Source organism: Tympanuchus pallidicinctus, unplaced genomic scaffold (genome assembly GCF_026119805.1).
Source record: "Tympanuchus pallidicinctus isolate F22 unplaced genomic scaffold, pur_lepc_1.0 scaffold22, whole genome shotgun sequence".
In the NCBI taxonomy this organism is placed as follows: domain Eukaryota; kingdom Metazoa; phylum Chordata; class Aves; order Galliformes; family Phasianidae; genus Tympanuchus; species Tympanuchus pallidicinctus.
Window position 1 is genome coordinate 7,136,413 of NW_026294739.1, and position 26,416 is coordinate 7,162,828.

Below are 26,416 nucleotides of genomic sequence, written 5' to 3' on the forward strand. Positions count from 1 at the left end.
GGTTATCTCATAGAAACCATTCACCATCTTTGCCTCGAACACAACAGAGGGGCAAAGAAGGGAGCCTGATGGGAGCTGAGAAAGAAGCAAGCTCCAAGTGAAATCAGTCTCTCCCAGCATAGAGACGTGTGGAGCGACAGAGGGAGCAGCACGGCCATACAGCCCTGCTGCAGCTCCACTTGCTGGGAGAGTTAGAACACCCAGCCTGCTGCCACTGAGAGCTCAGCCCACGGGCAGCAGGGCACCACCTGAAAGCAGAGCCCATTCAGCAGTAGCACTAGATGCATCCACTCAGCATCGAGAGGAGAAAAGATGCAATACCTTGCAACATCATAACAAGAGAAGCACAGCATGGGACCAAAGGCACCTTTAAGTGGCAATAAGAAAGCAGTTCAAGCCATTGGGGGTACTTTCTTCACCTGAAGTCGGCAGAGCAGTTGCGTTTATAACACGGGCTCAACCATCAGGGCTGCATCCAGCAGCTCTGTGGTTTAAAACAATCTAGTTAACTTGGGTAAAGACAGCTGCACCTCAGTAGGGCTGAAACAAGCTTGGATTTGTTTGCCAGAACAAGCACAATTACTTAGAAGCATTGATGTCAAGGATCCCCACCAGTTTAGCTGGATCAGCCTCCAAGCCACTTGTTAAACCAGATTATTTTGTTGTTGGTTTTTATTTTTTGTTTTGCATACGTGGCATAGAACATACATTCTATACCATTCCCATCCAGGCACTTCCATCACTCCTGGCAAAAAGCTGATGAACGTGTCAGCCCTGTCATGTCTCGACAAGCCTTCTTGCATGGTCTGACTGTAGCTCTCAAGTATTTAGCTTGCTTTCACCTCACTGCTGCTTTGCTTTTGGCTGTTAATTCCCAAAGTAATAATCCCCAACTTGAACTTGTTCCTGTTTCTTTCTATTTTTCCTTCAGGTTATTCCCTTTCTACCGCTGCACAGCTTCACACGGAATACTTTCTCCTCTCAACCATCTTCAGTAACGCTGGCATGCAGCAACATCAATAGAGGAGTGGAATACAGAAGTGCCCTCAGTGCTATACACTGACATCCCAATTAATAAAGGATATAATGATTTTGGTACTCTAGAAAGCTGCCATTCAAGGCACCTCATGTCCTTTTCAAATGACAAATCAGATTCCCTTTTATCCTCCGAAGAAAGTGTGGAGCCAAACTTTCCTTGCCCATCTTAATCATAAAGGGATTTCTGATGGGACTTACATATATATACACACAACAATCTTGCATGCTTTATTTTGAATTTCTACATTGTACAATTAAGATCCAAGAGAAAAATAAAAGCCCTTTTGGGGCCTATTTTGTTTGATTTGTTTTAGAAAAAAGATTTACAGCAATTAAATCCCCAGTTATCAGTAACGAGTATCTACACACTTATCACCTCTAAAGTAGAGCTAAGTCTTCCCTATTTTACAGGGATTCCAGTTTCAGAGTAATTGTTTAGACTTGATACAGCAATCCTGTTCCATCATCTCATTTTGAGTCCCACTGCTACAGACGTGAGCAGTGAGTGATGGACTCCTATGGCAAAAAGTCAGTAACTCCATCTTCCCACTCATGCAAAGAATCCTTTTTAATTTTGATTTTTGTGAAGGGCTACTTTGAATGGAAATTAGAAGCAAGGGACTAGGAACTCCATCCCCCAGTCTATTCTGTACTCAAAGAATAATCAAGTATTGTAAAGCAGAAACTATGTCACTGAACCTTAAAAACAAAATCCCTCTGTGTGTGAAGAACCACGGAGAGAAAAATCTCCATTGTTGGCTATTAAAATAAAAGTATTTCCAGAATTTAGTAAGAGGATATCAAAAGGAAACGGGCTTTTGTCTCCTATAGGAAAAATAAAATGTAGCAGCTACAAAACAACTCTCAGATCTTGTTTTTTGTGCACAAAACCAAGAAAACCTCAGAGGAAATTACTTCCAGAATCACCAGTAACTGCTGAAACGCGTCTCCAGTGGAGAGCAGGATACAAATCCTTATTTTTTCAGGTCACTAACGCACGCCCAAAGAGACCCTACTCCAGCATAACCCTGAGACACTGAAATCTCAGGAGCACTGCTTTCCTGTCACGGTGAAATGAAAGCCGCTGGTGGCAGCGAGCCTCCTGGTAGGTGCGGGTCCAGGTAACTGCATAACAGCTACTGTCAAGCCTGGTGCATTCGTTTACTAGAAGGAGAACAAAAAAGCAAAGAATACTTTGCCCAGAAAAACATGAAACAAAGAAAAGCTATTTTTAAGGACCTATTTCTCATTGCCACTACAGTTTGTGAAGCCTCAGCACTGCCTTCAACATCCCATTGGGAAACTCAGGACCAGGAATGGAGAGGCGAGAAAGGGAAAACACCCAGAATAAAGCTGAACTTCCTTAGCTGCTTAAAAAGCTAGAAAATAAAATACAAATCATTTCAAATACTTTCTTATTTATAACAGTTATTTTGCACACTTCTGCCTAATAAATTTGAGAATGCTTCAGAAAGGAAAGATTCCTTCAGCGGATGCCCAAGCAAGGAGGTAGGAAAGCACCAGGTATCCTTCATCTTCTCGACAGAGCTTCTGTGCACCACCCATCACCACAAACTCACTGTACAGCTCATCTCACAGAAGTACCTGTAAATGTAAGCCTTTGCTCCTGTGTCCTTTCCATCCTCACCTACTGAAGTGCAGTGCAGCTAGGCACACCTGTATCTCCCGTGTGTAGGCTGACACAGGTGAAGCAAAAGACAGCTGAAAGATAGCTAAATAAATCAAAGAAAAGCCAAGAATATGCATCCTCTGTGTTCTGCAAGACGTGGTCAGAGCTAACAGGGTGGCTGTAAACTGACAAAATAATCCCTTTGGGTGTGCAGTCCTGTATGCAGGCAGTGACCCACAATGACATAAATACTGATTAAAAAAACAATCCCCAACTAATTAACAGGATAATCTGCAGCTTTTAACAGAATGAAGAATGCCCAGGCAGAGGTGCAACAGTGATGCCTGGTGGCTTTGAAGAGTTATGTCATCAGATTAGCAAGTGATTCTTGTGGACTTTTTTTTTTTTTTTTAAACTCTGTATTTATTTGTTTGTGGGGGTATTTTTGCTTGTTTGTTTGTTTTTAGAAGGAAGGAATTTGTCTTAGGTGGTTTTGGTTGTTGTTTTGGGTTTTTTTTCTGTTTGTTTTAATAGCAGTTCAGTTTTTGCAGGTCTGGAAAAGGATGAATTCAGGAAAATCTATACAGCTACAGAGGTGATGCAGGCAGGAACTTGGAGCTGCCAGCTCTGGCCATCAGCCTTCACAGCACGTTTCTGGAGAAAGGAAGATGGATGCGCAGATGGGCTGCTGACAGACCCACATAGGACAGCGATGCTAGACATCACCCTGCCTTCAGTTGTATTTGCACTAATCTGCACTTGTACACATACTTGTGTGCATATGTGCCAACATACAGCATCCTGAAGCTCCTGCACCCAAGTGCCAGGGCACAGATTGTCATTCACATATCTCTCACAAGGAGTGTCCTTGTACCCATCCACAGCAGATGGTGGAGACTTTTGCTGGGCCTATTTCTTGCACCAAGGTACACATTTAAATTTAGAGAATGAACTACCCACAATCCCAGAGAGATTTCCTCAAGAGGAAGGGGCTCACCAACAACAGGCCAGTAATCAGCAACAAGCAGTAGCAACAGAAAGGAGCATAAGTGGAATGACAGTGGCCCTGGCTGGGGGCTCTGCTTGCAGCTCCAAGGTACCAAGGGAGCAAGAGGCAGCTGTGTCACCACCTGCACCTTCCAGCAGAGCCGGGCGCTGCTCCTGGGAGAGGGCTACATTCAGCAGCAACTGCATCAACCTGGGAACCGCTCACATGTGCTGGGAAGCAAAGGGCAGGATGGGCCCTCGTAGGGGGGCATCAGCCTTCCGTCTGCACCGCGTCCTTCAGCAGGAAACCAGGTCACTGCTAAGCACTGCTGACACTTCTGCCCCAGACAAGCAGAGGCAGGAACTACAGCCTTTCCAACAGCAGTTCAGCTCATTCCTTTTTGGAGCATTGTTTTATTGCCAACAGGTCTTTCCAGACAAGTCCTGTTCTGTTCTAGACCTACTCGAGCCCATGGCCTGTGGCATTTTGTGGCATTTAATAACCTTTGCTTATAAAGGTATAGCCAAGCTTAGAAACACTTGAAATAATCCAGAAGACCAGTCTCAAGCTAACAGAGTAGAGGAGCAGACCAAGAAAGCATCCTTTACACATTTGCTCTGCTATGGGTCCTATAATTCCAGTGGTTTGAGAAAATTTTTTTTCTTTTTTTCTCCTCCCATCTTCCCCCACCTCTCTTTTTTCTTCCTTGTAAAGTCCTCTCTTGTCCACAAAAGCTGTCATCAGATTTGCAGGAACAAAACTGCAAATTACTAACCACATAACATACAGCAAAAAGGTGAACGAAAGTAATTATGCCAAAAAGCAACCTAGATCTCATCAGTTAACCACAAACAGGTAAAGTTTTAGTGAGGTAACCAAAATAAATAGCAAAACAGTGTTACAAATATCACAACTGATACAAAATTTAAAAGAGAAATGTGCTCAGAATTCTTCATTCATTTCTGTCGCTGACTTGTAGCCCAAATTGTGATTTATCCTACATATGCCAGGAAATATCCTACATATGTCGTTTCCTTGAGAGTACTGACAGAATAGGTGGAACCAGACCTACTCCTTCCAGGGGAGCAAAGGCAGAGCAAACTAAGAAATATGACTCAACTGTGGCACTCTAATTCCCAAGCTCATAGAGAAGAGGTCTGGGCAGCAGTTCAAGAGGTGTGCCAGCCAATCTTTGTCTGTTTTAACAGGAGCAATTATTCCGACATCGCTGTGGATGAACTCTTATGAAAAGGTTAGACACAGCTACCTCGGTGGCAGCACCAGTTTCTCTGAGCTCTTTTTCAGCCCTGCAGATGTTATGCTGATGCCAACATCACTGCTCCAAAATGGTACACGTGTCAGAATGAAGTGCCATTTGAAAAACGTAATTTCAGTTCTTGTTGAAAAGGCTCTTCATCTTTGTTTAAATGCCTACTTCTTTCTTTGTTATTCATATATGGCACGCCAGTTACATTTTATCTGAACAATTCATCTGGTTCTCAAGTCAGATTTATAGTATAAACCTGAAATTGTAATAAAAAAAAAATATATATATATATGAGGAAGATGTCACTCAACTTGATTCCAGAGCAGCGTTTTAAACATGGTAGCAAATCAGTTCTGCAATACACCCTCACACAGGCAGCCCCAGTGAGAAAAACCTGGTAAAGAGCAATGACATTGGTAAACTGTGCTGGGAACTCAGAGAGGACACATTAACTCTGACCTGCATAGCCAGGAAGGTCACAACAAAAGCTTTTTTAAATGCAGCTTGGTAATTAATACACATTAAAAAAAAAAATAAAAAATCAGAGTCAGAAAACTGCATTTAAAAAAAAATGAAGTCTGCCATGAAAAAGAGAGATAGTTGCCTTATGCCATCAGAACTGCTGTAATAGCTTTTCAACTGCTGTAAAATAGCGAGTAACCTTGCGATGGTTTGCTTGTTACAGTTCCTGCCCTCCCTCCCCCCACTTTTTTTTTTTTGCAGATTATTCAGAATATTTCAGCTTCAGGGAAACTGTCCTCATCATCTTTCTTTCCACGTGGAACCAGCTGAAAGATATTCATGAAAGATTCACTAGGGCCAATTTTCTATGAGTATAAGCAACAGCAACATCAATATTTCAATGTCTAGAAAATGTGGCTATTCTCTTGCCTCGAGTAAATTGTTAGAAATCATTGTATTTTAATGAATTCTCAATTTCTAGACAGATTCTGCAGGTACCTCGCTTATGAAAATTCACACAGAGTTTTTGTTTTCTAACAAATATTTGGGGACAACGAATCTGCTAAAGTTTTAGAATACACCGATGGAGGTGTAGGTAAAAATGCAGTGCTGATCTTTTCTTCACAGTCCTTGCAGACTGCTAGTTTCCCAGGCAGTTTCAGCTGTCACAGTTGCTTAGAGTCCACTGAGCTGTTTTTAGTTACTCATTCAAATATTCATAAGAACCGAAGGCTGCTGTTTGCTGTCTGGTAACAACTTCATTTTCTGCTCATCCTGAGCTCGTCCTTGCGGGCTGCCTCTTCCCCCTCAGATTGGCTTGCCATTGCCACGTGGTCCTTGAAGGGTAATGGAGTTTCCCTGGGAGCAGTCGAGAGAGGCATGTTCTACCTTTTATCTCTGCATGGCTGGACAATGAAAATAATTGCAGAAGACAGTTATGGATTACAAAAGAGACACGTGAAATGATCAAACCTATATCAAGCACCAGTTTCTCTGCTGGAGAAAGCACATCCTTTAATTATTCACCTTGTGGGATGCTCGCACCTCAGGATAGTCACATTCTGGTGCAAATATTTACTTAACAATATTGTACTCGAGCGCAGTAATGAAAATAGGTGTAATTTCATGCAGCGTTCTCAGGAAAGGCCGATGGACTGTGACATTTCCCCACACGGGGAAATCACTGGAGTGCAATGCTCCTATTATTTCATTAAAAGTCCCGCTAAATGACCCTTCAGGGCAGTACAATTTTGCATTTTTAGCTCAAGGAAATAGCCGAAGAGAAAGCCACAACTAGCGCCAGATAATAACAGCATGTTGTAGACTTTCTAAGACAAAATTCCAGGTGAAACACAGGAATACCAGACACGCTTCAATTAGACCCGTAATTACAGGAAGCTCTGCAGCAGCTGCGGTGAATCAGGCTGCTTCCACTCTGCCGGGCGCTTCCAGAGTCGGAAGAGAGCAGAAATCCCGGGCACTGCACCTGCCCATCTGCAGAACAGGCTCTGCCCTCATGTCTGTGTGCTCCAGCCCTTCCCCACCCTAAGAGCTTTGCCCTCAGCTTACAGGTATCTATCTCCAGCATAACCTCCCTTACAGAAGACAACGTGCCCCACCTGCTCCCCATCTCCATGCAATTGCTACTCAGAACACGGGCTTTAGAAGAGGGAGTTTTAAACGAATGTAACAGATGAGCATTTCCCCAGGTATCGTTTAAATCACTGCTGTCACTTTCGGGGTTTTTGTTTTTCGCTTGGTTTGGGTTGAATGGATTTTTGGCTTCGGTATTTTTCACTTTCTAGTGTTGCTAGTGTTTCATGGAGAAAAGGTTTAATTTCTGTCAGTGCAACATACAGGATATATAGGAACTTTAGAGACCATCCTTTTAATTATGCTCTCATGTCATTTTCTTTAAAGATCATCTATTTCAAGGCTCAGATTGAAGGTCTTTATTTACACGCTTTCTGAACTTAAGCACATAATAGCATTGGACAGCAGTGAAGTCTTCTGGATAAGCTACGCTAAAGGACGGAACAGGTACAGCATAAATCTTTTCTATTTGTCCCGTTCTACTTCACATCCAAAGAGGAGGAGGGAAAGAAAAAACCCACTACAATCTGGCAGGTTAGGCACACAAAATGATTGTTTCCTAGCTGGTGAATGATAAAACCATCTTTGGAATTAAGTGGGGAGGGAGGAAATAAAAAGGCCTGCAGCACCATTTATTTACATTAGAGAAACACTATCACAGAGACTGTTAAGGTACTGTCAGCGTTTCTATTACGATCCCATATTTTAAAGGCTTACAACCTGGCCATGAGAAGTCACTTTTAAAATTGAATCCAGAATATAGACTGCATTCAGCTGCAGTCTGTTTATTATTGTCACTAGGTGGATACCAAAATATGTCAAATTATACAGCACAAAAAATCAAACAGCTACAGCCAAATCAAACCTAGGTGCACTGATAAGCTACTCTGTCAGCATCTCAGGCTCAAGTCACTCAAGTATCCTTCCTTCCATTGCCTTTAACACAGACATTCAAAAAGTCTGATACATTTTATCTGTTGTTTTCTTTTTATTCCTGTTGTTACTATAGATTCCATTCAAAATCAAGAAAACATTCTGAATGAGCAAACCACGCAGAAGCACTGTAACATACAGGAAAAGAAATACGAAGAACAAGCAGCTTCTGCAGCACCTGCACAGCCCGTTTCTTTGTGGAGAAACAGAGCAGGAGCTGTTTGTCGGAGCAGAGGCTGGGGACATAACTCTACAGATCCTGACCTTTCCTGAAACCCTCAGCTTGTCCCCCTGACTAGTTTGCCTTCCAATGCTTCTCTTTTTCGAGGCTTCTGAAGAGCAAAGGTTAATGAAGTAATCTATGACTGAATGCTAACATATGCTACGTATGTCCAGAAAAATGCACATCCCATTTTTTTTTTTTTTTTTTTTTTTTTTTTTTTTTTTTTTTTACATTTTTCTGGAAACAACTATGGTCTCTTATAGCTGCAATTTTGAAAGAATGCAATTATGGTATAGAATTTCAGCTACCTTTGGGCCGAGGCCTCTGGAGACAGACAAAGAATTAGTGTACTGTTGTGAGATACATTTGCGAAATCACGTTCCTCCAGCTCTTCTAAAGCTGAGTACTCCCCCTCTACTAAAAAGCCTCTTTTCTTCTGTTTGCAAAAGTATCTGTTAGCCATCTAAAGGCTCATTTGCAGTTTCTAACAATCAAAAGTCTAGGTCAGCTAAATGGGCATTAGCTAACACAACAAAAAACTGCTCTGCCGATGACAAAAAGTGTGAACCGGAAAGCAAGCAGGGAAGGCAGCAGATGGGCGGTGCAGTGCAGAGCAGGAGCTCTGTGCAAGCAGGGCTCTGCTGCCGGCTCGGTGTGCTGCGCGCCCAGCTAGGACGTGAGCTGAGAGAAAACATGAGCAGGGAGGCCGGACCAAAGGCAGCTGGGCAACTGTAGATGACAAGCATGGCTAAACATGCCTCTTCCATCTGAGCAGACTTGGCATGTGTTAAAATCAGTGCCGTTTGGATTCTTCCCTCTGCACGCCTCTAACGGTCCGTCCATGCATTAAGCTCACTTGCAGCAAGACAGTCCAGTGTTTCGTCTCTCGCTGCGGAGCCAACAGGATGACCCAGGAATGCACGAGTCGTGGAGGCCCTGCTCCAGGGTGGCTTAGACCCATCTTACAGACAGAACAAAAAGGTGAGAAGAAACCTCGGGTTCAGGGTCATCGATCATAATAGTCTGAATTTCAGCCACCAAAGCCATCCACTCTGTAGCCAAATGGTCCCTAATAACTATTTTAGCTTACCTAGAGTTTCAGCATTTATTCAAGTTTACTGACAGCACTGATGTTTCTGCTATCTAACAAAACAAAGTCAATCACTATCATTATACTGATGAAACTTCAAGCCAGATCCTTAACGATATTTTGATCACACGAGATGACAGAGTAACTTCAGCATGAGGGGCCATCAGGCAGGAAACACACAGCCGTTACAAGCAGTGAGTTGGCTGTCCAGGAGAGGGAAACTGACTGCTGAGGGCAGTGTATCTTTGCAACGCCTCAGAGAGCAAACCCATCACCTAATAGAGAACTAAGGCAAAAAAAGAACACTAGCTATCTTTCACCAACAGCACCACAGACTGCTTGAGCACCTTGCCATGCTTCAGCCTGAAAGAGATCCAGATAAAGGCTCACCAGCTTAGCAAGGCACAACGTCCATCCCTTTCACTCACTCAAGTACAGCACAACCTATGTACGACAACAGCCCTTCCTGCGGCCTCTTCCTGCATCCCCAGGAGAATTATTTTTACCAGCAGCAGCCTGCAAAACATTCTCTTGTCCTTTTCTAATGTTTCAACTAAGAAATGCAAAGTTATGCACCAGCAAGATCTCTAAAAATTTATTTGCAAGAATATTATTCATATATAAGAATACATTTATATGCAAATGTAAGCATCTTACAGGTCTTCTCATTGATAAAAAAAAATTAGTATGCTATTATATATGAAGACAGGAGCTGCCATAACATTTTTTTGTTTCTTATCTTGACAAAAATTACAGTGTATTTCTTTAATATTTCCTTTGCTCAATGCTGTTACACATGCAGCCAAGTAGCAACACACTGGATGAGAGAAGCTTTGTATTACACAGCAAGCGCAAGAAAATGAACCCATTCTGCCTTGTGAACTTTCCACCCAAAATTCACTTGAACAGTATGCTCATGGGGAAAAATATACTGGCAGTGTTTTAGTACCTAATTTGCAGGGAATAGATATATCAAAGTGTGCACACTGTGAGCAAAAATAGGGATGATTTTTTTTTACTAAACAATAGGAACAGTGACAGAATAATTATCAAACCTTCCTACTTAGTAAGGATCTCTCTTTAGAGCGTGAATTACTACATCAGGAGTGAATTACTGCAGCTACATTCGGTTTTTTTTCCCCTACGTATTTCGTCTTGAACTGGCCACTGCATCGGCACAGCATTACTGTGTTTAACAAAAAAGCAAACCTGCAGTATGTGGAACACTCCCAGAAACACTGCGTGGGTCGGACTGCCACCCCTTTGCTGCCATTCAGCACAAATAGCCTCACGGAGGGCAGCACTGAGTACAACGCGCACAGTCAGGCGAGCCGGGGCCGTAGAGCTGTGCAAGGGTGCGGGGGCTGAGCCCGCACCGCGCTCACATCTCCTGCAGGGATGGATTTCGATGACTGGAGCCCAGTGCACGCACTGCATTGAGCTGTGCTACAGAGCTGCCCGCAGTCCCCGCGCTCCCGGCCCGCAGCACTGAGCGCAGGCACGCAGCCACCCGCCAGCTGATTGTCTGGGCAACAAAGGGTTTGCTTAGCGGCAGAAAACGGCGCCAAAAAAAGAAACCCAACCCACTGGTTTCTCTCAGTGGTCATTAAAATAACATTCACAATAAGCACGGTTGGTTCTATTCTTGGTGTGAAAATAACCCGAGTAGAAACGTGACATTTTCCAACGTCAGTAGATCCTATGGCACTCCCTGACCCAGAGCAAACATTTCATTCTTCCTCCTGTGCAGTTTGTCAGCAGAAGATGAAGGATTTTCAACCTGATAACTCTAACTGAAATAATGCATGTCCCTTCTTCCCACACCACACACCTTTCCCACATTCAGCCCGACGCTTAAACACATTTCTCTAATGCAGAGGATGCTTTGAGTGATATCTTGTTTTCCCAGGGCTGAGCGCCTGTCTCAGGGGCCGCCTTAGCCACGAGCGCTGCTTCCCCCTGCACACCGGGTATGGGAAGGGCGAGCAGATCTCTGATCTACTTCAAGCCTAAGCACACACAGCAGCCAGCCTTGCTGAAGTCGGTTAAAGCCACTTTTTGAGGGCGGATCATCAACTAGTCCCCGCCATTCCCCTGCAGCAGTTAACCTCCCGCAAGGTGCACCTGACACACAAGCGAACGTACCGTGGTGCTTCAGCGCCCACCTCGCAGCGCTGCCCTGCCCGCGGCTGACAGCGGGGACAGAGAGCGCCGCCGAGCTGCAGCCGGGCGCAGGACGAGTCCCCGGGCCACAGCATTACAGCATTAGCCCTGACGCGGCGGGACGAAACGGAGCCGGGCCGTCGCCAGGGGACAGGGCAGCCCCACAGGGATGCTGTGCGGGGAACGGCTCCCCCAGCAGGAGGAGAGCTTCAGGAGGATCGATCCTGTGTGCTGTCGTCTGCCCCGGTACCTTTCCAGTTCCACCATAGTTCCTCGTTTCTGGAGGACTGGAAGTTATTTACATACTTCACAAGAACCAAAAAGCAGGTGATTTCTTCTTCAAGGAAAAAAAAAAAAAAAGCATGTAGCAGAAGCACGCCATGACCACCGTAAGTCATACACAGTATGCATGATGAGCTCTTCCACGTTTCAAAGTAGCAACAAAATTCCCAAACAAGAAACAGCAAATTACCATTGGGATCAGTTTCATTATTTCAAGAAGTGTTTTTCAACCACAGAGCACTGTGGTTGGTGTGCTGTGCTCAGGTGTGATGTGCTGAGGTGAGAGGAAGAGCATCTATACGGACAGAAAAGATGTGTGCTCTGGAGCAGTAGCGACGCAGGTTTTCAGAAGCAAGGACGATTTGTGTTAAATTATCTGTTTGTTCTTAGGTTTACCTTTCGTACTTCAGTTAAATTCTACTTCCTTTAGTCCCATGCTAAGCTGTTCCACCCAGATTCAGAAGGGACTTTACTTCCCTTCATTTTGCACGTTTTGAATTATGCTGTTCTCTCACTTCTGCATTACCAAACCCAGTCGCAGTTGAACAGATGCAAGAAACCTGACAAGAGACAATCTGCAGACAGCTCACCTTAAGTAATCACACCTCTCAGAGAGCTGAACATCATAGCAGAAACTTGTTTTACACAGGAGATTCAGCACAAAATAAGTACTCTGAAAAGAGCCTTGAAGACCCTCGCTTTGGTATTTGTATGCTGCTCACTGAGTGTTTTACCACTGCTGCCCGCTGTGCCAGCCTCCTAAAGCCATTACGCGGTCACCAGTTCCGTCCTTTTACAGGTCAGTCTTCATCAGAAAGCGTTCCATCAGCTGAATATTTCAAAGTTTTCATTACCATCATAAGGAAGCATTAACAGTGATAAAAAAGTCAGTCAGCAAAAATTCTATTACTTCTCTTTTAGTGAATGTGATCGTTACATCCTCACTCAAAAGTCCCCCATTTCCTGAGGGATCAGAACAACTATTAGCTGAGAAGCACAGAGCAGGTACAACTGACACCCATTTAGGGCATAATCCCATTGCCATAGAGAAACCCTGCTGAAATCACACCCTGAATAGCTGTTCAGGGAGGAGGTTCAAAGCGTACTTGCTTTTGTTCAGATTAAGAATAAAAAGAAGTGTAACAAAGATGGAGCCATATAACACAACCCTTCTCTTATGCTTTCTCTCACATTTTGTCATTCTGTGCATTGAAAGTTTATTCTTTTAGCTGGATTACTTAAACTGCACAGCGTTCTTTAAAAATGGCTCTCTGCATTTCTCTCCATGGGTTACTTTGAAGCGCAGCGTGTCTATTCTTTTAAACAGGTTCGCTCTCTTCACAGGTGTTCATTAAAACACGCTCCACTCTAATCCCCTTAGCACTGAGGTATGCAGCTTTCATAAAGGCCGTTTGCCAAACCAGTACTGCCAAACTGTACAGTGCTGTAAAATGCAGGCTCTCAGAAAGAATGTCTTCAGCTGTCTTAAAGACCACACGTGCTCATGCTGCAACAAATACTGACCTACTTTGTTATCCTGCTTTTAAAATGCTCTTTGTCTTCGAAGCTTGCAGAGGAAGAACAGCCACTCCAGACTGCAGTCAGTTCACATCTCTAGTTGCTGGTGAGAGCACAGGTTGGAAAACCCACTGCCCTATAAATAATAGAGGCGATGCTCTCAGCAGCTCGCTTACTGAAAAACTGACTTCACAGGCAAGAAACATTGAATGAACAACCACCTTTTTCAGTGCTTTCCTCACTATCCTTGGCACAACATGTGGCACAAAAATGTAAGCTCCCAGTCATCATCCTTCCCAAACTTTCCCAGTCCCCATCAGCAAGCACAACAGAAGCGGATCAGGAGATGAAAGTAGCAGGCACTTAGGGCTCCTGCATGTGCCGCTGCAGCTCTGTGCTTCCAAGTGTTCATAATTCAACAGACACTCACAGATCTTGGTGAAATGTATTCCCTGTAGTCAGCAGCAGGAGGCAACCCAGATCAGCTTCCAGAGCAACCCTCTGCAGGGCACATAGGCACGCTCTGAGCTCTTTGAAACGGGGAATTGGTCTCATTTGAAGTACTCTGGGCACACTTCTTTGAAGATGTCACTTAGCAAATATTAAATACATTCCTCTAATTTGGGGAAATGAAAATTCATTTTACCAACAGAGAGATGGAATGCAGAGAGACTGCAAAATTGTTGGTAGGAAAGAAAAAGAATGCCTTCAAGCACAGGAAGAACAGCAGCGACCTGACACGGCATCTCACTTCCAGCGTGTTGTTTCTGCTCAGTGATGACTATGAAGGATTCAGAAGAAAACTTCAGTACTGAGACTAGCATTTCTCCAATACCAGGGCTACCTACCAGTAGAGATGCTCAGGCCTTGGTGTCAAAGACATGATTTCTACCTGGTCTGGTCATCAAGTAAGATCAAACTGTGATGTAATGCTCACATACAAATGTACGTTGGACAGCATTAAATAAATTCAGACACGAGAACTGTTCCTGTTGAAAAAATTCACCACCAACAACTGACTCTTCACTACAGTTTCATGCAACCCAAGAAAACTTCTCAACTGAAACAGAATCATGATTCATTCTGCATTGCATTCTTTTAGATGTACGTGTAAAATAAATACAGCCAGTTACCGTGTAACGCTACCAAATTCACACGAGTTGAATTCCCAGTTCTATGAATGCTTTAAGATGTTGCTATCTTACTACATTTACAAAATAGAGAGAATTGACTTTTTGGTCTCTGAAATGTTGCATAGTACTGCAGGTCAAGAGAAGATGAATATATTGGTTTTGAAGAGGGCTGTTGTGCTCTAGTATCTCCTATAAGAAACAAGCAATTGACATTTTAGAACTCCATGTATTTCATGGACGTTTTGCCATAAGCTCCTTAAACTCAGACAAATGGGTGCACTTCTCATTATCAGTTCTGTTTTCCTTTGTGCACTGACAAACTAGTCTCCATATGACAGTGTGTAAAGGGGAATAAAGCAAAACAAAAAGTGCACAAGCAAACACTGGGGGATACAAACAAAACTTTCTGAATTCGATTAGATTAACTTCAAAAGAAGATTTTAACTACTACAACCTTTAAGAAAACAATCCAAAGCAAATAGTTCTTTTTACTCTTGATGGGAATCGTTCCAACTAAGAGAAAATATTGACTTTGCCAGGACAGCTTTGCAGCATAAAGTGCGGAACAGTACCTGCAGGCCAACAGCCTGCATCACGCGCCAGCACCAATAATAATGCAGCAGGGCTCTTGTATTAAGAACTGCTCTAAGCAGGTCGTGCTTTTGTACCTCACCCTTCAGTAGTGTTTTCTGATTTTGTCTGTTTAATCTGATTATTGAACCAAAAGTGTGAAACCATCATTTCAACCAGGAAAGAACAAAAGTAAAATGACTGCTCCTTAGCACTATTAGTTCACAGAGCTCACGTTCATTATTTTTTTTTCCCAGTTTCGCAGGTTGTAGAAGTACATAAACATGCCAAGGTTCTTGATGCTAAGCCAAAACATAGCAAAAAATATTTGAGAACCTCTTTGCTTCATCAAAACTCACATCTTTTCTAACTTAGAAACATGCACGTTGGTTTTGCTTCTCAAAAATTATATTCAGTCTGCTTAAAGTGATCCAGAATTCATTGGAAAATTGGGTAGGGAAAGATCTCTCCACAACAATCCACTTGTTTAAAAAAAAAAAAAAAAAAAACATCAGCATAGAAGAAAAATCCCCTAAATGATAGAGCTTGATAGCCTCTAATTTCTAATAAACACATAGAAAACGACTTGCCTCTCTTAGGCAATGAGTTTGAATCTATTATAAAACTGCCGATAACACATTTTCCAGATAAATGTGCTCCAAATTAGAAGAAGTTTTCCAGTCATGGGAGAGTTTATTTATTTATTTGCACCAATTACTTCTGAAATCAAACTGCATCTACTTCTCATTCTGATCTCATTAGCAGGGGGCTATCAATCACTGCAGTGTGTGCTGCTATTTGACATACGATGGCCTAAACACACAAACTTAAGCAAGATAAAATACCAAGCCTCTATCCTTCCACTGGAATTTTGTTGCTGTAGCTGTCACTTGAAATTATATCTTTTTCTTTCTGAATATCTTACTGAACAGCAAATTAAACCATATCTCTGCTATTAGCATAAATTAAATCAACTGACATTTATGCTCTATTCAAACAGAAAACATTGACTTAAAAATATTTAAGAAAGAAAAGCTATGGATTCTGATGTTCTGTATAATTTTATGTATATTTTCAGAGCCTCGGGAATCAAAGAGAAGTAGCTTTATACATATCAGTTAAATGTTAAACTCCAATTATTGACCAACTGTTTCTCATTCAGCAATAGAAGTGCAGAAAAAATGAACAGCCTTCAGTAGGATCAGACAAAAGTAATATGTACATCTTCTTTACAGAGTGAATGCAAGTCTTGTACAGCGCTCAAATTCCACACGCACCTGAAGAGCTAACGTGGTCTGACATGGAATTTTGACTTTCTGTAAGGTCCTTCCTTCAGAAAGCAAATTTTACTAAGTACTAAGGTACAAGGTACAATCTCAAATCAAAAACAACACCTGCAGCAGATTTCTGTTTTTCCCCAAGATAAACAAAGGTGGTACTGTATGGGTTAACTTCCAGGCATATTCTGCTTACACAGGGAACCTGGTGCTTTTGTGTTCAGGGAACAACCAAGCGGGAGTCATCGCCTCCCCAAACCTGTATTTATTGGTTAAAACAAGGACAGCACACGCATCAATATTGTGACTATTCATTTTGTCAGATTAAATGCCCAATTTCTAAGAAATTTTTACACCTTTACTGTCAGGTTCGTCAACAAATTTGGCAGTTCTTAAGAAGTCCCTTTGTAAACAGTAAAATCAGGGTTTAGAGAATGAATCCTTCATAAAGCAGCACCCTCGTTTCATGCCAGTGTGGAGCTGCACAGTTAGAGCATGCTCGCTAGCAACCCACACCCTGGCAGTTTAGGACATCCTTCCGAAAGATATCCCATTAATTTTTATAGAAGAAATCTGCATTTTCACTCCAGTGCAAGAAAACCAAAACCAGCCAACCTTTGACTAAAGTAATTACAACTTTGCCTAAAGAAACAGAATATTCATTACATGGCATGTATGGCCAGAAAGGGAGGATAAAGGCATCTCCCCCACGGGCTGCAGAAACTTAACAGGTTATAATGACTGTAAACCAATATATTCTCAATACACATCTTCCACAGTTTCTACTTTGTTTTTATAATTATTATTCTCATTGACACACATGGTGGAGCAAAAGGGGGCTCCTTGGAATCTGTTCTACAGATAATTGTTTCAAGGGGCTCCAAGAGAGCCTGGAACTAATCTAAAGCTGGATACCTTCAGATTTTCTATGGACTGCTTTTCTAATTAAAGTAAGAATAAACATTTTCCTCCTGGCACTTTCCCACCAAACACAATAGAACCACCAATTCTAATGTCACCGTCCACTCATTCTGCATAATCGCATTCTTGAAACAAGAGAAAATTATCATGTGTTTCATTTAGCATAAACCAAGCCTTTCCTCCTTCTATACAGCAAGTAGGTTTGCTCATTATCTCCCCTGATCCTAAAGAATTACTGAACTTGTTTATCAAAAACACTTGCTACCACGAGATCAGAGCGTGCATCTGGCAGGAATCAGCAAACGTTGAGCCTTTGATAGGACAATTCCCACCCATACCTCTGAAGTCAGCAACAACAGCAGCTCTGCCACCTACCACATGAAGCACCACGAAATCCGGAGTCCTTCGCTGTCTTTGTCCAAGCTGAGCTGCCTGAAGAGAACTAGATTCACCCTCCATCTTCTGAAGACAAGCAGGCAGAAAACTTGTTTTCTACAAGACAAGAAAGAATTGGAGTTAGCCTTGCTACTGAGTGGTGGCCAACTTCAGCCAGGCCGTGCAAACTCAACAAGCAGTGTGTGTGGGAAACCAGGACAGAGGGAAACTATTAGTCAGCTCATTTCAGCAGAACGTAGTAGTGTTTTGGTAAAGATATTCTATCCTCCCTGCAGCTGCTAAGACATGCTCTCCCAGAGCTCCAGCTCTGCACAGTACTTGCTGACAAGTCCTATCTCCTCAGACTCAGTGCAGTAGGAGACCCAGCCTTGCAGTCCCACTGCCTGCTGTTCCCCCGCTGTCAGCCAGCAGCAGGAATGCCCTCGCCCACAGCCCTGCAATGCTGTGCCTGGCTGTATCCCAGAGCACCCAGCTCCACTGTGTGCAGGGGGCGAAGCATTAGGAAGTGACTCTTCCCTACAGATACACCCCTCAAAAAAAAAAAAAAAAAAAAAAAAAAAAAAAAAAAATATATATATATATATATATATATATATATCACATTTTTTGATACATTTATCTTTATGCCATCAGAGCCCACAGGGGGCAGAGACTAAAATGATTGCAAGGCAGTTACTCCCCTCTCTGTGTGGCCTGCAGCCAGGAATACACTAGCCCCACACCAATATTTTGCTTCATTTGAAGCAAGCTGCAGTTCGACTAGCTCTATTCTTTAAAGGCAGGGATCTGCTGGTTTTAATCTGTTCCAGGCAGCAGATGAATTGAAAACAAACATTTATGTTCCTACATCAATTTTGCAAGTTTTCTTGGCTTGTCCTAAAAATTAACCCTCTCTCTGTGTTCCTACCAGCCTAGATCCCACATGCATACAGCCTCACCTAAGACCTCCCACCTCCCTAATTCACCTGTCCTCTAATCCACCAGACCTCCAGCACAAAACACCCCAACTAGAGAAAGCCTCCAGCTAACATCCCCTGAGATATGCGTGTAACTTTCAAAGTGTTAAAATTACCAGTAACAAAAGCATTTCAACAGCCGTTTTAACTACTTCTTCTATATGTAGGCATATTGTATTAAATATATTAAATATTAAAATTCAAAAAGTGAAAGAGAAAGAACGCTACCAAAGAAACGATGGCTCTACTCCACTGGAGTTATACAGAATTCTCTCTGTAAGAGAATTTTTAAAGATGACCCTTATTCTCAGAAGTAGGGCTGCTAATGGGGCTTACAAAGCTGTCTGTGGCTGGAACAGACATCCTTGCCCATCCTTGTTCTCTGGCTTGATAAAGTCACGTATTTACAGAATGAGTTCTCGCTCATCCTGTGACACACTGCTGCAAAGGCTGCTAGTCAAAGGAAGAGAATAAAGTGGTGACTACACCTGCAGAAAGTAACAGCATGTAGCAAAGACAACTTCAGTCAGATGTTAGAAGAAGCTTTACGGCAGTGAGGATAACTGAGACCACCAAGAGACTAATCACCACCAAGTACCACCGCTGTCATTAGAGGTTTCTCACTGCAGCTGGAACTGCACTGCATAAGAATGCATTGCCACTCCCAGTCCCACCCATCTATAATTCCATGTACCTACATGCCATGCAGGAGCCATGGCTGTTAGCTAGTAGGTGATATGGAGCATCAAGTACGACACCAAGCACCACTGTGTTAATATGTGGTAAGTCAGTAGTTCTGAGAAGTCCTGGCAAGGTGTGGACTGAGGTGTGAGAACGAGGCAAACACACACCTGGATGATCTATGACTCCGCTCCGTTTCTGCTTGCGCCTCACCCCAGCCTTACAGAAAGGTAAGAAAAGAGTGAACACGAAGGGCTGCACACTAGGTTACAGCTGCTATTTAATAAAAGATTCTCCGTTTTATTTCAGTTATGTCAGCAGTCACTACAGTAAAGCGCTTGGATAAAAAATAAGAGTCCAGCAGAGGACAGCATAGGGACAGAAGCAAGAATCTGTACTCATTATACCTTCAGTCTCCTGAATTCCTAATTCCTTCAGAGTTTTGCCCTTCCCCTGTTTGGTCCTCACCCTGAGAAAGACAACTATGCTCCCACAGGGCTCTTTGTCCCTCTCAGCATTCACAGCAGTTATTGGAAATTTGGCTTTTTTATTACTATTATTCCATTTTAATCTCTAAAAAAAAATAAATTAAGAAAAATCTTTTAATCTCGTCTTGACTCACACTCCGACCAGCAGGAGGAGGATTTAGTCTCCGTTTGCCATTCGGAGATGGCATGCCAGAAAGTAGACGGCCAAAAGCAAGTAGCACAGCCTGCGTAAAAGCGTCAGCAAATACCTGCTGAAAGCCCCTGCGTCCAGCGGTTACCTCCTCTGCAAGTCACGTCAACCTAAACGGGACCGCGGAGCGATGACTGCAATACGAGGGGTGCAGCGCTCCCAGAACAGCCCTTCACTGAACGCTAGGGAGCAGCGTTTCTCCAGCAAACTAAGAGCGCTGACCGACCGACCGCTTTGGTTTTTTGGTTTTCGGGTTTTTTTCCCATTCTGCTTCTCACAGTACTTCACCGAGAAAAGCCACCAGGTGTCCGAGCGAGCTGGATCGAAGGGTGAGGCTGCAGGATGGCACAGTGGTCCGTGGGCAGGGCAGCTGCCAGCCTGGAGAGACCTGGATGGGACTTCGGCAACGGCAGGAAAGGACGGCGCTGCCCAGAACAAGGCTGACGTACAACGTCTGTATCGAGACTTGCAGAGCAGTGCGCACAGTCAGCAGGGGGGCACAGCACCTGTAGTGCTGCACCACGATAACTCCCCATCGCTGTTGAACAGGACTTTGGAAGGTACAGAGAGGAAAGATGTCTCATCGTGTTAATGTGAAAGGTGTTCCAGCCCAGAGGAGGTTATTCTTATCCATGTGCTATGAGAGCCCATTGAAAGGCAATACATGAATGCACAGCTGTAAGCCACAGCCACACACATCTTTAACACGGTATTTTCTACAGCCCTGCATGTGTCACCACTTAGACAAAGCTTCTGTGTAGATAAAATGGGTAATACTGATAACATTCATTCTTTTCTTGCCTGAAGTACCCAACAGAAAGTGGAAATTGTGCAAGTCCCAGCAAGCAGTATTCTTTACTTCAGAGTTCCTGTCATCTTCCTGGTGGCAGAACTAAATGAAACTCAACTCACATCTTTCCTGTTCCACCATACAAGGAAATGCAGAATGAAGCAAATATCTAATTTACATAATTTTACTTCTACAGTAATTACTGCATGTGAAGAAACATCTGCTTGAGTGTAAGTACGAGGAACCATAGCTATTTGGTTTGAAGTATGGAAGCAGAAGATAAAAATGAGGTTCAAGGAATGGGAAAGAGGCTTAATAAAATAAGTCTTGTCTCAGTTATCCCACATGCAGAAACAGGGATTTTGGACATGCTCAGATTTTTCAAGTTTCAAATTTAAACTTTTAATTAATTCTGCAACTACAAAATGCACTTCTCTCACAGACTGTTGAATGCTTTATGCAAGTCCTCTTATGGCAAATGCAGATAGCAAAAACAACAAGCAGCTTTTCTTTTGTCATTTTCTTTCTCCTCCTGCTCAGCAATTTTTGTGCTGGATAGCAGAAACTCTGAACCAGAGCACCACTGATCTCTATTCATGTAAGTATTATTTTCTTCATTTATGACGGCGTTTCAAACATTTCAGCTAGTGCTGCTCAGAAAAGAGAGAGACAGTACACAACCATTTCCCCAATGAATAATGAAGATTTGGTTAAAACATTCTGCAATAAATGCCTTTTCATACTTAAAAGACTGACACATGTCACATTTTGATTTTATGCAATAAGGAAACAAATCACATCAGCCTTGCCAAGATGTTCTGCTAAGGGTGAAGCAAAGAGTGCTTCAGTATTTCTATTAGCAGACATCTATTTTGCTGTGATTCAGAAATGTCATTTCTCAATAACTGTTAAGTTTATTACATTCACAAGGTCTTTCATTAGCTTCAAGGCATCCTAGCCCAGGACACAGAAACACAGAAGAGCTTGGAAGAATCATGTAATATCTCAATCTTAAAGGTCTTTGTCCAGAGCTTCCACCTCTCCAATACCTGCTTAATGCAAGACTGTAAAGTACAGCTTACCCCTCTCCAATTTTACCATCAGAGCCATTCTGCAATTAATGTAGGAGTGGGTTTTGCATCTAAAATATTACAGGATGGATATAACTGATGGATAAAATCCCGGTCCTTCATTGCCCCATCACAGTACACAAGAACAGGATGCCTTGCAAGTTCTATCCAGCAATATTTGAATTCTTATTCTGACTTTCTTGACCTTCTCTTTCGTAAGAAAGTGTTTTGCTGCTCTACATTTTATGCAAGACCTCTATTGGCTTGACAGTAGCAGATACATGTTGAGAAAACCTCCTCTGAAGGCAGCTGACAATCACTCCAGCAAGCCAGTATCTGCTTAATGAGGACAGTTTCTCTTCAAAGTCAGTATGAAAGGTGTTGCCTACAGCTCCTTTTACGCATGCACAGAAAATGCCAGGATAATGGAGCTTTCCACATAGACTTCCTGAAGGCAAGGTAGACTTGACACACATTTAGTTTTGTACCCTTTCATTAGCCACCCAGAGAGCAAAGTCCAATGAGAGTCTTTCAACATCCCCCACAGCTTTCCTAAAGTTCCAGGATATCCTATCAGCCTCAGTTATTAGGAAGAGCACCAAAGCACCCCAGCTGACAGGAGTACTAAAGCCCACGGCACGAACAACCCTCATCTTCCTAGCAGAACCGAGGCAAGAGCAGGTCAGGAAGGCAAGCACCTCATACAGGTGCTGTGCTCAGCTGCAGGGCCAGCTGTCCAGGAGGAGCTGGCAGCAGACACAGCCAAGAGTGCTAGAGAGCCCAGATGCAGAAATCAATGACACAACCATCACAGCAGCACCTAGCACTTATCTAGCACAAGCCCTACATCCTGTACTACTATTCCTAAACTACATGACATGAGGTTATCAAAATCATCACAGAATGCTGTATCTTGTTACATTACACATTATATACACAATACACATTATATAAAAACTATTACAGAATCAATGCCCAAGCATTAGCTTTTTTATTTGTAACTTCTGTTTTTTTTCCAGCAGTCTTTAGGATTTGTCACTGTGGGTTTTTCTTTAGACAGAAGATACATGTGCACAGAAGAGCCCAGTCTTTCTCACATCTGAAAGATACTCTGGAGATGTTCATCTTTCTATCAACTGCAAAAGTCCTAGAAATGCTTTCTTCATGCTGTAGGTACTTCACAATATCTAAACTAAGATGGGATCACAACACCATGCCATAATCTCATTCTGGTTAGAAGCAGAAATCCTTGTATTTTGGGGATTGCTTATCACACTCCATCAATATCCAAGATCTGTGCAATAGAGCAACAACACAGGAGTAAAAAAGATGCCATCTTATCAGATGAAAAACAAACACAAGCCAACCAGATACCACTTATAAAGAATAAGCATCAAAAGTGACAACCGAAGCCAAGAGTCCTGGGGGAGAGAATGCTGCTTTGTCCTATAATTAAATTCACTCTTTCTTTGCCAACCTCCCTAATCCTTTTTCGAGTGGGAGTCATTTTCTGACAGGGAAAATAATACATATGGAATCCAACAAGTTCTTTCAGGCTGAGATGATCAGGAGGGTAGGGTGGGAAGCAGGGCTGGCTTCTCAAGGAAGCAAGAAGTGAGGCATTTTTGCAGTTGAGAAGCTCAGTTGTTTGACCTAGAGTAGCCTTATCCCACACCAAAAGACATGGGAGCCTTGCAAGCATACAACCAATGCTTCTCAAGTCCCCAGAGTTTTTCAGAAGACCCCAAGTTCAGCTTTGAGATTGAACACCTTGTTTGAGTCTTAACCCCAACATTTTTTCTTCCATGATTATGGAAAGTCTTTTCGCTCTGTTGCCCAGATGAGTCACAACTGATAGAATTCCCCTTCCATAAGGAATACGTACATTGTATACATACAGATACACTAAATCCTGCATGATTCTGTAGTCAGGGAAGCACATCAGTGCCTAAAACGAAGCAGCTGTCCTGTAAAAACTACTGAACTTTAACTTGGCTTATTATAAATGGACGTAGTCCAAAACTTGGGTTTAAGCTTTCACCTCTAAGTCAGCATACATGCAAACTTGGTTGTGGTATATCTGTAGCAAAGCTCATCCCTGCTGGGGAAGTGCAAACAAAATACAACACTGTGGTATGAGAGAAGTGGGTTAGACAATTCCTGCTTTGCTGAAAGAAAGCTCAGTAAAGATCCCTGTGTCTGACTCCAAAAAATGCTGACCATTAGCTTTCTCCTGGTGATTTGTCAGAGCGTAACAAATTACACCAAAATTCTACTGCAAGAGAATTTATCACTTTATCTAGAAGCACCTTGCTGAACTGAGGGCTATCTGGGGCTTTTCCTCAAGTCAAAGTAACTTGAGGGTCTTTTTGTGATGTCTTTCAGCCTTCTGCCAAGTTAACAGAAGTTGTTCTTTCAAGACCATCAGATGACACAGACAGTGAGGCAGAAAGATCTAATTCAGATATTTTTTTTTAACAAGTATTAACTATCTAACAAATATGAAGCAAGGAGTCAACTTGTTTTCGAGTTCCCACTGTTGCTTATTGAGTAACATCTGTTTAAGAGTTTTTTGGCATTTTTCCAATACAGCTGACAGCTAAATAATATATAATCTGGTTTTCAGCAAGACAATTACCAAGTAAAACTGAATACACCAAAGCAGTAAACGACAGGTTACAACACCTAGAACAAGATGCCACACCTGAAAAAGCTAATATTACCCAAATAACTATTATCTGTAATCACCAGAATATGCTGAAATTATTGCTTTATTTAGTGAAAGATTAAGCCACCTGCTCTTAAAACCACAGCTAGGTATGTGTTTACTGCTCCCCTCAGCACCAAAGGCATTCCATAATCATTCCAGGAGCACATCACTGTTAACGATGCGTGAACCTCAAGTTCCAGGGCCAGATTGATCACAGAAACAAATAAATGCTGCAGCTAATTAAGATACTCAATTAAGTTACTCACACTTCTCAAGAAGCAGAGAACCTGACTCAGTGTCAGAGCCTATAATTAGAAGAGTGCAAAACTAGATTTTCAGAAAAAATAATTTCCTTACTCCAGAGAAGCGTTTCATATTTTACACTGAAGTCACTCCTTCAATTCCTCACTCTTGGCAGGATATTTTGAGAATCAAGGAAGGACTTGGGAGTCCTCATGGACAGAAAAACTTAACATGAGCCAGCGTGTCCTTGCAATCCCAAAAATCAAACAGCATCCTGGGCTGCATCAAAAGGGCAAGCTTGCTAAGGGTACACTCAATCCCACTGTTAAGTCATTGATAAAAATATTGAAGAGCACCAGACTCAAGACAGACCCTGAGGACATCACTCATGACCAGTCTCCACCTGGACACAGAGTCATTGACAACAACCCTCTGGCTATGGCCTCCAACCAATTCTTCATCCACCAGCCTTCAAACCCATCTCTCCCTGATTTAGAGATAAGGATGTGGTGGGGGACCATGCCAAAGGCCTTGTACAAGTCCAGGAAGATGACAACAAATGCCCTTTCTTTGTCTACTGATGCTATCTCTCCATCATAGAAAGCCACCACAATGTTTCCCTTTATTCTAGTTACCAGGGACTTCACCTGACAGATATAATTTTCAAATGATGGAGAGCAGATCAGCAATCACATAAGCCAGTTCCTTCAGTACCCTGGGACGTACGTTATCTGGCCCCATAGGTTTGTACACATTCAGCCTTGTGAAAAAGTCTCAGACTTGCTCTGCTCTTGCACTAGGAGGGATTTTGTTCCCCCAGCCCCTGCTAAGATGTCCGGGGACACAAGAGGCGACACATCATAAAGCCATGATTATGAGAACAGAGCTGTTTGAATATGCCATATGTGCCTTGTGAAAAGAGTCTCGTTGCATTATTACATTATACGCATATATCATTATATACTGTAGATTTTTTCTGAAGTTCTGTATCTGCTATGAGAACTACTACTCTGTAGCAGTAAATACATCTTAAAGCAATTAAGTGCATTTGTGCAGTCTTCAAAAACAAGGTATTCTATCATCTCAGCCATAAAATAAATATCTGGAATGAATGGAAAAGGGTTCTGAACCAAAACCAGATCTCAACATCCAATAAGAATAGAAGAGTTTTGAGCCAGTTTTGCACTTCCCAGCATCTTCCTCTCTACCAAGCCCAATAGCAGGTACGCATACATTTGTAGTCTTTTGCAGACAGATACAAACAGGCTTTGCTGTCACTGCAAACAGCTTGCATGTTGTTCTTGTGGCATAAGCAGGACATGGTGCCAACAGCAGCGCACCTTGCCCTTGGGCAGCTCTCACCTCCTCAGCACGAGCCTCATGAGAGCTAAGGCAACACAGCCTCTCACCCAGGAATTGCACACATGGCTGAACAGCTTAAGAGTCTGTTTACATGCTGCCTCCAGGCCTCCTTTGAACCTCCCCTGCCAAACAGCCCTGAACTCTCCAAAATCCCATCTTAAGACCAAAGTCATCTCTCAGCTCTTCTAAGCGGCCCTCTTCTTCTAAGCAGCAGGCAGAGCTGAGCTCAGCACACAGGTATGCTCTGTCCCTAATCCTGCACTCAGTGCTGCATGCTGCTTCATTGTACTTTGCTGCAGTTCCCCAAGAAAGGCATTCCAGGCACACAAGCCTTTTAATTCAAAATCGGCAAACCTGGAAACCTTCCTTCTAGGTTGCCATCCTTTATTTGCATGTCTATCTTCTACTCACTGCTAACAAGAGCAGAAGTGAAGTCTACACA

General features: G+C 42.8%; 1 long non-coding RNA gene across 1 annotated transcript in view; it reads right to left on the bottom strand.

Annotated features, from left to right (window-relative positions):
- Nucleotides 1-1,251: 1,251 nt before the first annotated feature.
- Nucleotides 1,252-26,416, bottom strand: part of LOC128081986 (uncharacterized) — a 54,713-nt gene continuing 29,548 nt past the window's right edge. The window contains exons 2-3 of the long non-coding RNA XR_008207490.1: nucleotides 17,464-17,580; nucleotides 1,252-6,290 (exon numbers count right to left, since the gene is read on the bottom strand). This is a non-coding gene — a long non-coding RNA (uncharacterized LOC128081986). The remainder of the gene's footprint in view (nucleotides 6,291-17,463; nucleotides 17,581-26,416) is intronic.